At 38.0% G+C, this 12,058-nt stretch overlaps 1 long non-coding RNA gene across 1 annotated transcript in view; it reads right to left on the minus strand.

Moving 5' to 3' along the window:
- LOC141373425 (uncharacterized) overlaps positions 1-10,114 on the minus strand; it is a 19,515-nt gene extending 9,401 nt beyond the window's left edge. The window contains exon 1 of the long non-coding RNA XR_012379389.1: positions 9,729-10,114. This is a non-coding gene — a long non-coding RNA (uncharacterized lncRNA). The remainder of the gene's footprint in view (positions 1-9,728) is intronic.
- Between the last annotated feature and the right edge of the window lie 1,944 nt (positions 10,115-12,058).

Consider the following 12,058-nt stretch of genomic DNA (forward strand, 5'->3'; position numbering starts at 1 on the left):
TTTTTTTTTTTTTTTTTTTTGATGATCTGTTAAGGTGCCAATATAGCAAACAGAATAGACAAATAATTCAGCGGGGGAAATAAGATTTCCCCTTAAGTCAAGAGCACATGCAAAAAGGAAAAGAAATATTTTAAGGTAAGCAAGTCAGACTCTTTCCTTTTTGGTAGTAAGTTCGGTTACACGAAACATTGGTGTTAACACCTGAGTACTTACATCAAACTTCCAAATATATATGAAAAGTCTATCAGTTTTTCCCCTTCAGGTATGCAGATTGATGTATGGCCCAAACAACGATATCCTGCAACTTAGCATTTGTTTGTTTTCAACTGCTTTTCATTTATTCAAGTCATTGTCAAACTACCTGAAAAAAGTTCAACCAATTGACAAAGCCTAATTGCCACTGGCTATACTTATTTTATACATATCCCTTCTAATCACAGACAGAAACACTGAGTAGATGTCAAAATTTGGAAGGGTTTATAGGGGTTTTTCAGTGTCTATGAGAAGTAGAAAGTAGTTATGCAAGGGAAGAAATGTGCTGTGACATCTCCATCTTTTCAAAAGAGTGTTGGAACAAGGAACTACCTTGGGGGGAAAAAATGGTAGAAATAACCATAGGTCCTCAGGGACTTCCTAATCCACATCTGTCTATTATTAATTCATTATAACTTAGTACTTTATTTTGGAACTAAAATTGCCATTTATGTCACTCCTAAAACCAAGTGACATTATAAAAGACACCTAATGGTAAGAGTAGTAACAGAAGTAACTGTTCCTGCTACACAGAGACAAACAAGTTAGACATTGGGAAAAAAAAAATCTGAATATTTTTGATCACAGTGAAGCAAGTCACCCATTATCCTGAGGTTAATTTGTTGACTCATGATTTCCACTTATCCAATGATACTGAATCACATGAACAAACCTCTACAACTAATCAGATTTTTTTATTGAATTGTGACCTTTAATCCACCTTCTTCTTGATTATGAATGACAGTGACCTTTATCTAATTTAAAGCAGACACTCTGATGCAAAAATATGCAAACTACACATGTAAATTCTGAATCAAACTGAAGATGTGCATAATCTACTGGGGAGAAATTATTTCAGAAGACATTTATATTAAGGCTGAATGGGGTATTTGAGAGTAAGTGAATTAGTCAGCAAACGAATGATTGGTCCGAAGAGTTGCAAAGACCAAATGCTGTTTATATTTTCTCAGCTTATATTTAGAAAACTAAAATGTCAATATACATATCAATTTTTATTTTTCTACTCAGCATTTTTATGGCATTCAGGAAGGAAGTGATCCCAATGTAATAAAGTCAGACAAAATGATTTGTCGGAGGGGTTGGCACACTGTGCCTGACTATTCAAGCCATTTTCATTTCAATTCATTTTCTGCTGCACAAAAACCTGGGGGAATTGAGCCATGGCACGTGCAGCCTGTCGCCTTCCTATCCTATTTTATCTCCTTAACGAAAAACTCGGTGGCCAGTCACAGCTGGCCAGCAGTGGTATCCCTAGGATATATTTAGAAGCCGATACCTCAAGGAAAAAGTTACAAGGATCAAAGAAAAGCACGTTTGCATTGAGAATCGGATCCACACCCTCTACCAGACCGACCTTCCTTGATTCCCCTTCTTTGCACCGGCTTTTTCCTTTTTCTGGGGATTAATACAGATGGTTCTGAGCTGCCATTATGGAGGGCAAACCCTGCCCTGGGCACAAATGAAAACGCAGGCTAATCCTGTAACCCACTCTCCCCTCTCTCGAACTTGTCAACTTTGTTTTCTACCCGTACAAAAATGCCCAAATGTAAGCATATCACGTATGTCTAAAACGCATGATCTGCACGTCTGTATTGTATTACTTAGGGCCACGTGTATATGGGTTTATATATGACCAAGATTATGCCACAGCAGAAGGCCATTGACAGCATTTTGCTGTCAGACCCCACCAAACCATACCTGGAAGGAGAATGTACTTTCCCGATTAACACCAGGGGGTTGTCAGATTGCTGTATCTCAAATAAACAGATTTACCCTGACAGATAATCAGCATTTTGCACTGCCTAATACATGTTTATCTTCCACTATTGACATAATTACACTAAAAGTGCACTTAATATAATCTTTCATAGGAAATTAAACATGTTTTAATGATATACTTATAATGGATTGGGGACAGAGTTGAGGGAGAGAAATATCAATACTAGATGTTTTGGGAGAACACATACATGAAGCAATGATGAGGGGATCAATGAACATTGGGAAAAATCAATGACAGCCTGTGTTTAAGGGATTCATTTACATAGTTTCCAAAGAAATTAGAAAAATCCTACAAAGCTGTGAAATGCCCTCCTGATTCTCTCGTGTCCCTGATGCTTCTTGCTTTCTGATGTGGGTTCCGTGCTCATCTTGCACACAGAAGCAGCTAAAAAAAAGAGTCCTCTTAGGAGGGATTTTAGATTTGACTAATTCTTGGTCAATCCTTCCAAAAGTTCTCAATCTGGCTTTTGAGCATGGGTACTGGAAACTCACAGTGGTCTGCACAGAACCTACTCAGAAGGAATTCTGCAAAGTTTGCGGCCCGAGCCCATTACCCGAGTGCCTGGGAGCACTCACGGGCAGGCCGTTTTAAAACGCTGTGAAAATTAACACATGCTGGGCCTTAGACATCAGGCCTTAAGGATATGTTCAGTCGGGACCTGAGAAGCAGAGTTAGGTGAAAATAGTAATTCCAATTAAAATTATAAATATAACCCCAGCATGAGAAGCATCTTTCTTGAAACATTTGCTCTTCGTGGCTGTGATCGGCCTCACTGCCCTCTGAGAAGACCTGAGAATTTTAAGTATCACTATCTTTAGATACTAGTTTAGTAAAAGGATCAGTGTTTTGTTGTCCCACAAATCTCTTTTCTTTTCCTAGCTACAAATTAAAATTAAGCCATTAAACATCAAAATACTTATGTCTGTGAGAGGGGTCCAGGGTCATGTAAATGTGATTTTGGACAGAAAACAAAGTGAATGTGGGGAAGTATTGTGGAATGTTTTTCATAAGCTCAGCATTGTTTGGGGGCCTGTAGCAGATACTTAATTTTTTACTAGATACCTGAGAAGTGCATACTTTTATTTCTAGTTTACAGGCGTGTAAGCTCTAACTCAGAGAAATGAAGTGCTATTGCCAAAAGCTGGGATTCCAACCTAGGTCTGTCCGTCTGAGGCTAGTGCTCTTTCTGTTTCATTATGCTTCCTCTGTAAATTCAGTTCACGTGATTTTAAATGCCTTTGATTGTTGTTTTCCAAGAAGGATGTTGATTTAAACCATGGTCCTCTACTTCTTTCATTAATCAGAAATAGGCATCTACAGTCTCCTGCAGCCTGCTCTGTCCTCACTGAAGCCAACGGATTCCCGGTAACTAGGTTGCAATGGCTTTTCATTTGCTCAGCGGAAGGATCTAACGAATAGTCTTTACCATCTCCATGGCTAAGCGTGGAAACATGAAATGACAGTGCTGAGACCACCAAATGCCCCTAACATGAGGCCAGAGAACCCCAGTGAGGAGGGGCGGCCATGTGGTTAGAGACCGCAGCGAATCTTCTGAGGAACTGGGAGATTTTTTGTTTCCCTGGGTTTGGGACTCAGAAGGGGAGAGATGGTAGACCTTGCTTTTGCCCCAGGTTGGTGACCCCCGAACTGCTTCTCCTGTTTCACTTCTACCAGCACTGGTTCCTGAATCCTATGACTGACTCCACGCACCCCAGCCTTTTTCCAGGAGCACGCTGGCTGATGGTCACGCCTTTGAAGCTGCCCACTCCTCTGACAGGGCTCCATCTCCACTCTGCTTAGGTGTTGATGTCTGCCTGAGGAAGAGGGGACTTGCCAAATTCTTTTTAGAATTTGATTTATGGTTGTAAGCTCCCTGTGTAGGATCTCTTGTTGGATTGACTATTTTAGAGTTTGCTTTAAAAGCCACCTTATATCTTCTTTGCTTTCATCCTTACTTAGGACCCTAACCCCGCTTCGTATATCCATTCCCAGGGAGCCAAATCTTCAGGCCAAAGAATAATTTCTCTTTGAGATTAATTACAATTTCTCTTCCACTTATTGTGTATGGAGATTTAATGATAGGAATTAAAAAGCTGTAAACTGGTTCATAAGAAAGGCCAAGGTCTGCATTCTTTAAAACCTTCTAAACCCTTCCCTCCTCATCCCTCAAGACATGTCTCTCTTCCCCAGTCCTTCACCATCTTCCGCCTTAGTTTTCTTTGTCTTTTTTGTTCTCTTCCTGCTCTCACCTTCCACCTTAGTTCTCCCACCAGTCACCTGCACCTTTAAGTTCCAAAATGAGAAGTCATATACATATAGAGAGAGCACATGTATGTAATATATATCACATATCTATATATAAATATAGACATAATTTTATCTACTAGAATAATCTCCTTTCCTATTGCTATTTTTTTAAATTGAGCACGAGTAAACTATCATATGCTATCAGAGCATGGGTCCAGCGTCTGGAATCTAGCTAGGTCTTAAGAAATGTTCCTCACTTTGCCCTTGAAACAAATTTAAAATATATATATGACATATATGTAGTACATATGTAACCTAAGCTAACTAGATTTTTTTTAAAATTCCATCAATCATTCAAATATTAATCAAGACTGATCTCTGGCCTTCACACTGGGCCAAGTTCTGTGAAGGACACAGAATAAGTATGATTTTTACCCATAAGTAGTTTACAAGCTACTGGGGATACAAGACTATGACCCATGAAACAACCAGGAAAATAGGAGAAAAGGACACAGTTAGAGGCTGAATTCTGTAATGTAAACTGGAGGCACAGCCAACAGACAGGAAAGAGGTCACAGTGACTGTGGGAAGGGCACTTAACTAATATTTCTGGAAGAGGATTGATAGGAAAGTAACATATATAACAACAGCTGGAAACAAACAGACTTTCCAATCCTGGTGGAAGGCTTTGTACAAGTGTTGGCTTTGCTTTCCAAACTGTAAAGCTTACTAGACAGTGAAGCTTTGTTTTTATTTGAGCTCGGATGTATTGCTAACTGTCCAGTCAGTGCTAATACATTTGAGAATTAATTTATCTGAATATTTTTTGCTCATATCACATGCTTTCCACAATGAGAAAAATCTTTTGATTTTACTTTTAATTTCAGGAAATTGACATCTTTTTGGATAGGAAATTCAATTATGCAGCTGAAGAATTTAGCAATCAGGGACAGTCTTCACATGGTTTTAGGTCAGTTTTAACTTCCTTGACTGTTTATATCAATACACAGCTCGTAACCACCATGCCCTGTTCTCCTCCCGCCCCCTCCTTTTCTTTCAAAGTAGGAATATCCACCAAGTAATGGAGAAATCCAATCTGAAAGGAATGTCTCACAGGCTAAGAAACTCACTCAGCAAGAGATGATGGAAGAGTAAGCTCAAATTTAAATTAATTCCCAACCTTTCCTGTACCAATGGTCGATGTCTAACTTAGCTAATCCAGGCAAAACTGATATATTAAAAATAACTTTAAAGATAGGTTCTCAGGCTTTCTGCCTGCAGCAGATAGGGGTTCTGGATATATAGGGCAGTCCATCTGCCTGATACTTCAAATAAGATCTAAAAAGAATGCTGGTATCACAGGATGGCATCAAAATTGTTTTTCATTTGTTACTCGAGAAATGTGTAGCTTGCTCAATTGCTACTGACCCACGTTCCCCACATTTCTGCCTCTTGATTATGTGTTGGTGTTGTTCAGATTTTTGTTTACATTGCATATTGGATATTCAGAGGTCAAACGAACACAGTCTTTGAATCAGATTCCTCTGAGTTACATGCATAATAGTTCATCTTCTCACACTGCGTAGAAAAACACTGGGAAACAGTTCAAGCTCTCCCAAATAAACAGACAGAAGTAAAGCCGCAAATGCTTCCCTGTATGGACCTGTCCTTGCTCATTTCTCCTTGAGGAGATAACACCTTCTAACGCAAGGACAGATAACTATTTCAGTGCAGAGTCTGACCATTTAAAGATGAATTTCCACTCCATTTGTTTTCTTTATCTGCTTTTCTAATGTGTTGGTATATTTCAACTTGAGAAATTTTCATTCAGATGTACCCAACAGAAAGAGAGGCTTTTCTTATACCCAGGATATTTTGAAGGGTGATATGACAAGATGGAAGAGTATTTTTTTTCTGATGGGAACAGTTGCTGGCATGAAAATTTTAATTGTTACCAGAACTTCAGTGGAGTTACAAGGAAAGGTAGTTAGATAAAGCCTCAGGTTAATTTCCATCATTACCAAACACTTTGCACCACTTGAAAAATTCCAACCATATAAAGAGATGTCAATCTTGTTCTTTAGACAAGAAAAAAAAATGAAAAATAAAGGTGGGGGGACAGTGCTTCAAAGGCTGTCAGTAGACAAGTCAGTCAATTACAGATCTGATTTAGTTCTTAACTCCTTGAGGTAAAAGACAAATGTTCTGTAATGTTCTTGGCATGCATTAAATGAAACAACTTAAAAAAATACCAAACAACCTCTGCTGTAATGGTAATACAGACAGATGTAAAGAGCTCCGGCGAGAGTTGAAAAATTGGAATCAGATATTAGAATCAAGACTATAAACAGGGCAATAGAAACGTTTTTGCTATTGGTGGTGGGGGGGTATCCTTATTATATTTAGTTATCTGAGCTAATTAGCTAGGGAGGCATTGTTGTGTGATGTTTTGAAACCAGTATCAGAATAAATGGGTTTAAATTCCAATTCTACCACAACTGCGACGCCTTGGTTAAATCACTGACGCTCCCTATACTTCAATGTCTTGATCTGTGAAATGAAGATGATGGTCCCATCCACCTCACGTGTCTTGCAGATTAAAATAATACACATAAAGCAATTAGTATCTGCTGAGTGTTCACTTGATTATTGTGATAAATCCAGACACAGCAATGTTTCAAGATTGAGAAAATACGTATGGCACGATATAGTCCTTCTTGAGGAATTTTGCACATCTACAGATGATATAGGCATTGAATGTCTGCTGATGAAGCACATCATTTCCCCTCAAGCAGGGATGCGTTTCCCGGGCACCACTGAACACTCCCGAAGTTACAGAGAACTTATTAACACCCTCCATAGTATCCCTTTAAGATGATAATTTATCTTTTAAACTGCACTCAGTAAAACCAGCAGAAAAGAGCCAGGTGGGAATAACAACATGGTATTATATACAGCTACAGGTTTTACCAGATCTATAGATTCTGCTGCAAGGCACACTAAAATGGAGTAAAATGTAACTTATCTCGAACAGTTGCTTGAATGAGTTACTGAAGGAATGGCAAGTTTACAGACGAATCGAAAGAAACCCATGGGAGTTAAAGGCTGTGACCTTTTTATTTAGGATGCACAGTAAAACCTAATTTAAGGCATACAAGTCATTAGGTCTTTGGAGAATTCCTAGGAGGTTTACAAACAAATGTGAAAGTCTATAAAATATGTGATTTTGAAATAGCTGTGAAATGATGGGTTGAAATTCCATGGGGGAATGGCATCATACCCACCAAATACTGGTAATTTGGTTGAAAAGAGAACGCCTCGTTGTTTGCATTTTCTCTCTCCCCAGGAGATCTCCCTGGCCACTTTTTATATCTCTGCTCCCCTTGACTGCTGACAGAGTATTGCATGGCGTTCCTTTGTTCTGAAGGGGCATCCTTTGGTTTTGCACTAGTCTCAAGTTCACACAACCAGACAATCTCACACACCTTTCCATCTGTTTAGGTTTTCCTGTCTCGGGTGCTCTTCTCAAACTTGTTTTAAATATGAAAGAATCACCCTCTACCATTAGTGATGAATCCATTTCTTTCCCTGTAATCCTGAAGATGTGAATGGAATCCTCCAGTGACAGTGTCTGGAAAGAAGATATTCATGGGCAACTACATGATTCAAATAGATACATTCAATTAGCCCTTCCTGGAGAAGCCTCAGTTTACTTTACCACTCAGTATTTCAAAGAGTTTTAGAGAAATTCTAATTACTGCATAGAAAATAAGTCAAATTCTTCTTCTCTTCCCTGCGTAAGGCTTTTATTACTACTGCTATAAAACATATATCCCCCCCTTTTTTTCTGTTGCTATCCTAGCAGAGTAGCCTGCATACCAATAGGATCACTAAAATGCCACGAAGCAGAACATATTCATCTGTTAAATTCTATGTACAGTAACCTAACAAATGCCAGAGACAGAAAGATTGCCCTCTGCACAGTAATACTTGTGTGGATGTCTTCTTTATGCTAACAATGACAGGGCTTCATGCCTTGTACTGTACTCAAAAATCAGAGTGCATTTTTTTTTTCTTCAGTAGAAGAGTCTGTATCAAAAAGAAAAAGAACCGCACATTTTTGGCACGGAGATATTTTATGTGGATAATAAATTTTTTCCCTTGAACTCCACTAACTATAAGTATCTACCTGGAAGATGAAATCTAAGATTTATGTCATCAGAACTATTCAGTATACCAGAGGATCATTTTTTCTTCTTTTCAGGACTGTCAACTTTGTTTACTGTTTATGTTCAATTCCATACTACACGAGAGATTAAATGGTCTTGTCATAGCTACATGTCAAACCTTCTTAGGAAAATAAGATAATAAATGTAAAATTATATTAATAGGGAGTGCTTTCAAAGACATATTACATTTATTGAAAACTAAATTATAACTGGAATGTTATAATTATATTTGTACTAATCAAAAAGAGATTTTCGAGTCTATAATTTTATGGCATTTAGTATGTTTTAAAATTGGAATGACTAAGGAATGATTAAAATATTATTACAAGTAACTTCAAGGAAACACATATGAAGTCATGTAAGCCCAGAAATTGACTTCATAAATCAGCATGGATATCGTCAATACTGTTAGCCTCTTAGGTGCATTTTTAATCTAAACATAACCATTTGGCTATTGAAATCAGCCTTAAAAAATGACATCAAACAATGCTGTACAAACATAAGCTTTTTTGTTAGCCCTGCAACATTAAACTTTTTTATAATCTAATTTCAATCTCAAAACAATAAATAAGCGCATGTACAATCACAGGAACTGAATCCTGGCTAATTATAATACTTCTGCATAGCCTCATAACAATTTGTAAATTGTGAAGAATAAATCTATTTGACAGGCCTGTTAGCAATAAGGCCTTCAGCCTCTTGCTTCGCAGCAGAATGAAGTAAAATCTATCCTTTCTCTGGCTGTTGTTAAAAACATTTCAACAGTTAGTTCTTTTTCACAGAAAACGGTACAGGTAGGTGCCAGGTTAAAAAAAAAACAAAAAACAAAATTAACACGATTGCATTTTACCCTTGACTATGCTTGGCCGGGATGCATGAGAAGTTAAAACATACTGAGAGATTTTTTTTTTTTTTTTAAGAAGGAAAACTTGAGAGAGGATTGTATTTCTAGATGAGAGAGTGGACACTATCATCTTTCTGACATTGTAAAACTGAAGCTGGCTGCAGGGAAAATAAACATTACAATACCCGACACTTAAACAATTGTACCTCTTCGGTTAAGTAACAAAAGCATGAGCACCTGGAATCCCAGCATTTGTGCCTAATGCCAGCAACAATATAAAGCATTCAAGTGACATTTGATAATGAGCAGACAGTGGAGGCATTACACACGTTTTTAGAAGAATCAGACTTCCTACCTTGAAGAGACAGATGGAGGTAAGTTCCTTTATAAAAAAAAAAGTTGTGAGTAAAGCCAGGCGGCAGCTGCAGTAAATTGAGTCCTTTCAGTCACTGTATACATACAGCAGTTCTGCAATAAGGGGAAAAATATAATGGGAGGAGCGGCTGTGAACGAGTGACCTCCTCAAGCTGAGTCCTCTCTGTGAACCAAGCATGGAAAACCTCTGCTCCTGATTTGCATGGATTATCTCCACTTGAACAGATACAGAGCAGATACATTTAAATTGAGCTGGCACAATGGCAAAAAGATGGAAGAGTGACTGAATAAGGGACAGCGCAAGAGAGGGAGAGAGAAAGAGAAATAGACAGGAGATCGGAGAGCGTGGATAAGCTGGTGCTTGCAGAACTGTGTCTCAGAAGAGCTACAGCTCCCTCTTCATGTCACAGTTGTAAGATAAGCAATGTTGTCATTAAGAACTGGTTAATCATAGGGAAAAATATACCCAGAGTAGCTGGTGCTCTAGCTGAGCCGGTTTTTGTGAACCTTTGAGGAGTCTTTCTGTTTTGTCATCAGGATTTTAGATGGTATGTAGAAAATCTTTTATTAGGAGCCAGGTAAACACATTTGGATAAAACTCTTTTGAGTTTTGATTGAGATCAGAGCTTTGACTTGATTGGCGTACGTGTATGTCGGTGAAGGAACACAGACAATTTGTTAAGGAGAATGTGTATTTTGAAAGAGAATTAATCCCTGTTAACTTTTAAAGAGGTAGTGCTATAGACTGCAGTGCGAAAAAGAAAATAGTGTTTGAATATTTATTAATGATTATTAATTCCCTGAAAGGACCCAAATGCACAACTGAAAGGGAATTTGGTGTTTTGTTTTGTTTTTTAAATCTCCTTAGATTGTTAATTGGGTTTTCTTTCCCCCCTTCATGTTGTCTTTTGCTGGCATTTCAGAATAGAAGAAATCCTTCTTTCTCTACAGTACAGATGTATCTTTAAACAGACAATGATTGTTTGCTTTTCCATTTAGCATCATCAGCGTTTTATATATTCCTATTCTTATTTTAAAAATGAGAAAGAGGGAGTGGAATATGATTGTAACTCTTGCCAACAGTCACTCAGTAAATCCGTGGCAGATCTCAGAAGAAAAGAATAACCCTCAGTTAGCAAGTTAACGTGAAGCCTGCCTTCTCTTTGTGTAAAGGTGTCTGCAGATGCCCAAACAGGCAGGCAATTAGGTCAATTCAAAGGAAAAATCAGTCAAACCAGTTGGTTGACTGAATTGATCATAGCCTTGGGGAAGCCATTATTAACTTGATGTGAACCAAATGACATTGGTTAAATATATTTCAACAAATGACATTAAAACTCTCAACATACACATGTGTGGGATATTTGTAAAGAGTAGTAAAGGGACCAGTCAGATTTTTGCTGCTGTTGGGAACCCGTATTCTGTCAGGAAAGAGAAAGAATTTAAAAACAATATACTTCCAGGAACTCTGCCTTGGTGGACAGAAGTGATACTTTAAAAGAAATCTAAGGGAAAATGCCAACACACATTTTCATGAGATCTCATGAAGATCTGGAATTTCTGAAGTGTGCAGTTTTAGTGACTATAACAGTGTTTAGGAAACAATTGCTTGAAAGTAAAAGGGTGAAGACAATAGTTATTTTATGTCTCTGACATCCAATGGTCTGATTGCTCTCTGAGTGGATGAGTGAGTTCTCAGGTTTCTGATATTAGTTTGGATACAGCTTGCACACAGGTTGGCGTTGGAAGGTTATTGGGGTCTTAATATTACTTTTCAGATTGTAAACTCTTTGGAGTCAGGGACCATATAATATTCTTTAAAATATCTCCCCATGGGGTGCCTGGGTGGCTCAGTCATTAAGCATCTACCTTTGGCTCAGGTCGTGATCCCAGGGTCCTGGGATCAAGCCCCGCATCGGGCTCCCTGCTCAGTGGGAGTCTGCTTCTCCCTCTCCCACTCCCCCTGCTTGTGTTCCCTCTCTCGCTGTGTCTCTCTCTGTCAAATAAATAAATAAAATCTTTAAAAAAAATTTTAAAAATAAGTAAAATATCTCCCCAAATGTTTCGAAAGTGTCCTTTACATATTTGAGATATTTTGTGAATGTTATAGAGAAGATACTGGAAATAACTGTAAAGCACTCATATTCTGTATACCAGTTATTTAAAGTAAAAATTGGATTCATAAATTGTGATGTCTTCTGTACCTCCATGAAATAAAAGGAAATAAAATAAATACCATGAAAATGTCTTGCCGTATATGGGATTATAATAACAGGGCAAGTAGTGTTAGATTGTATATTGGCGTGGAAG

The sequence above is a fragment of the Callorhinus ursinus genome, unplaced genomic scaffold, assembly GCF_003265705.2.
Source record: "Callorhinus ursinus isolate GAN/ISIS: 27379988/994484 unplaced genomic scaffold, GSC_fseal_2.0 scaffold9, whole genome shotgun sequence".
In the NCBI taxonomy this organism is placed as follows: Eukaryota; Metazoa; Chordata; class Mammalia; order Carnivora; family Otariidae; genus Callorhinus; species Callorhinus ursinus.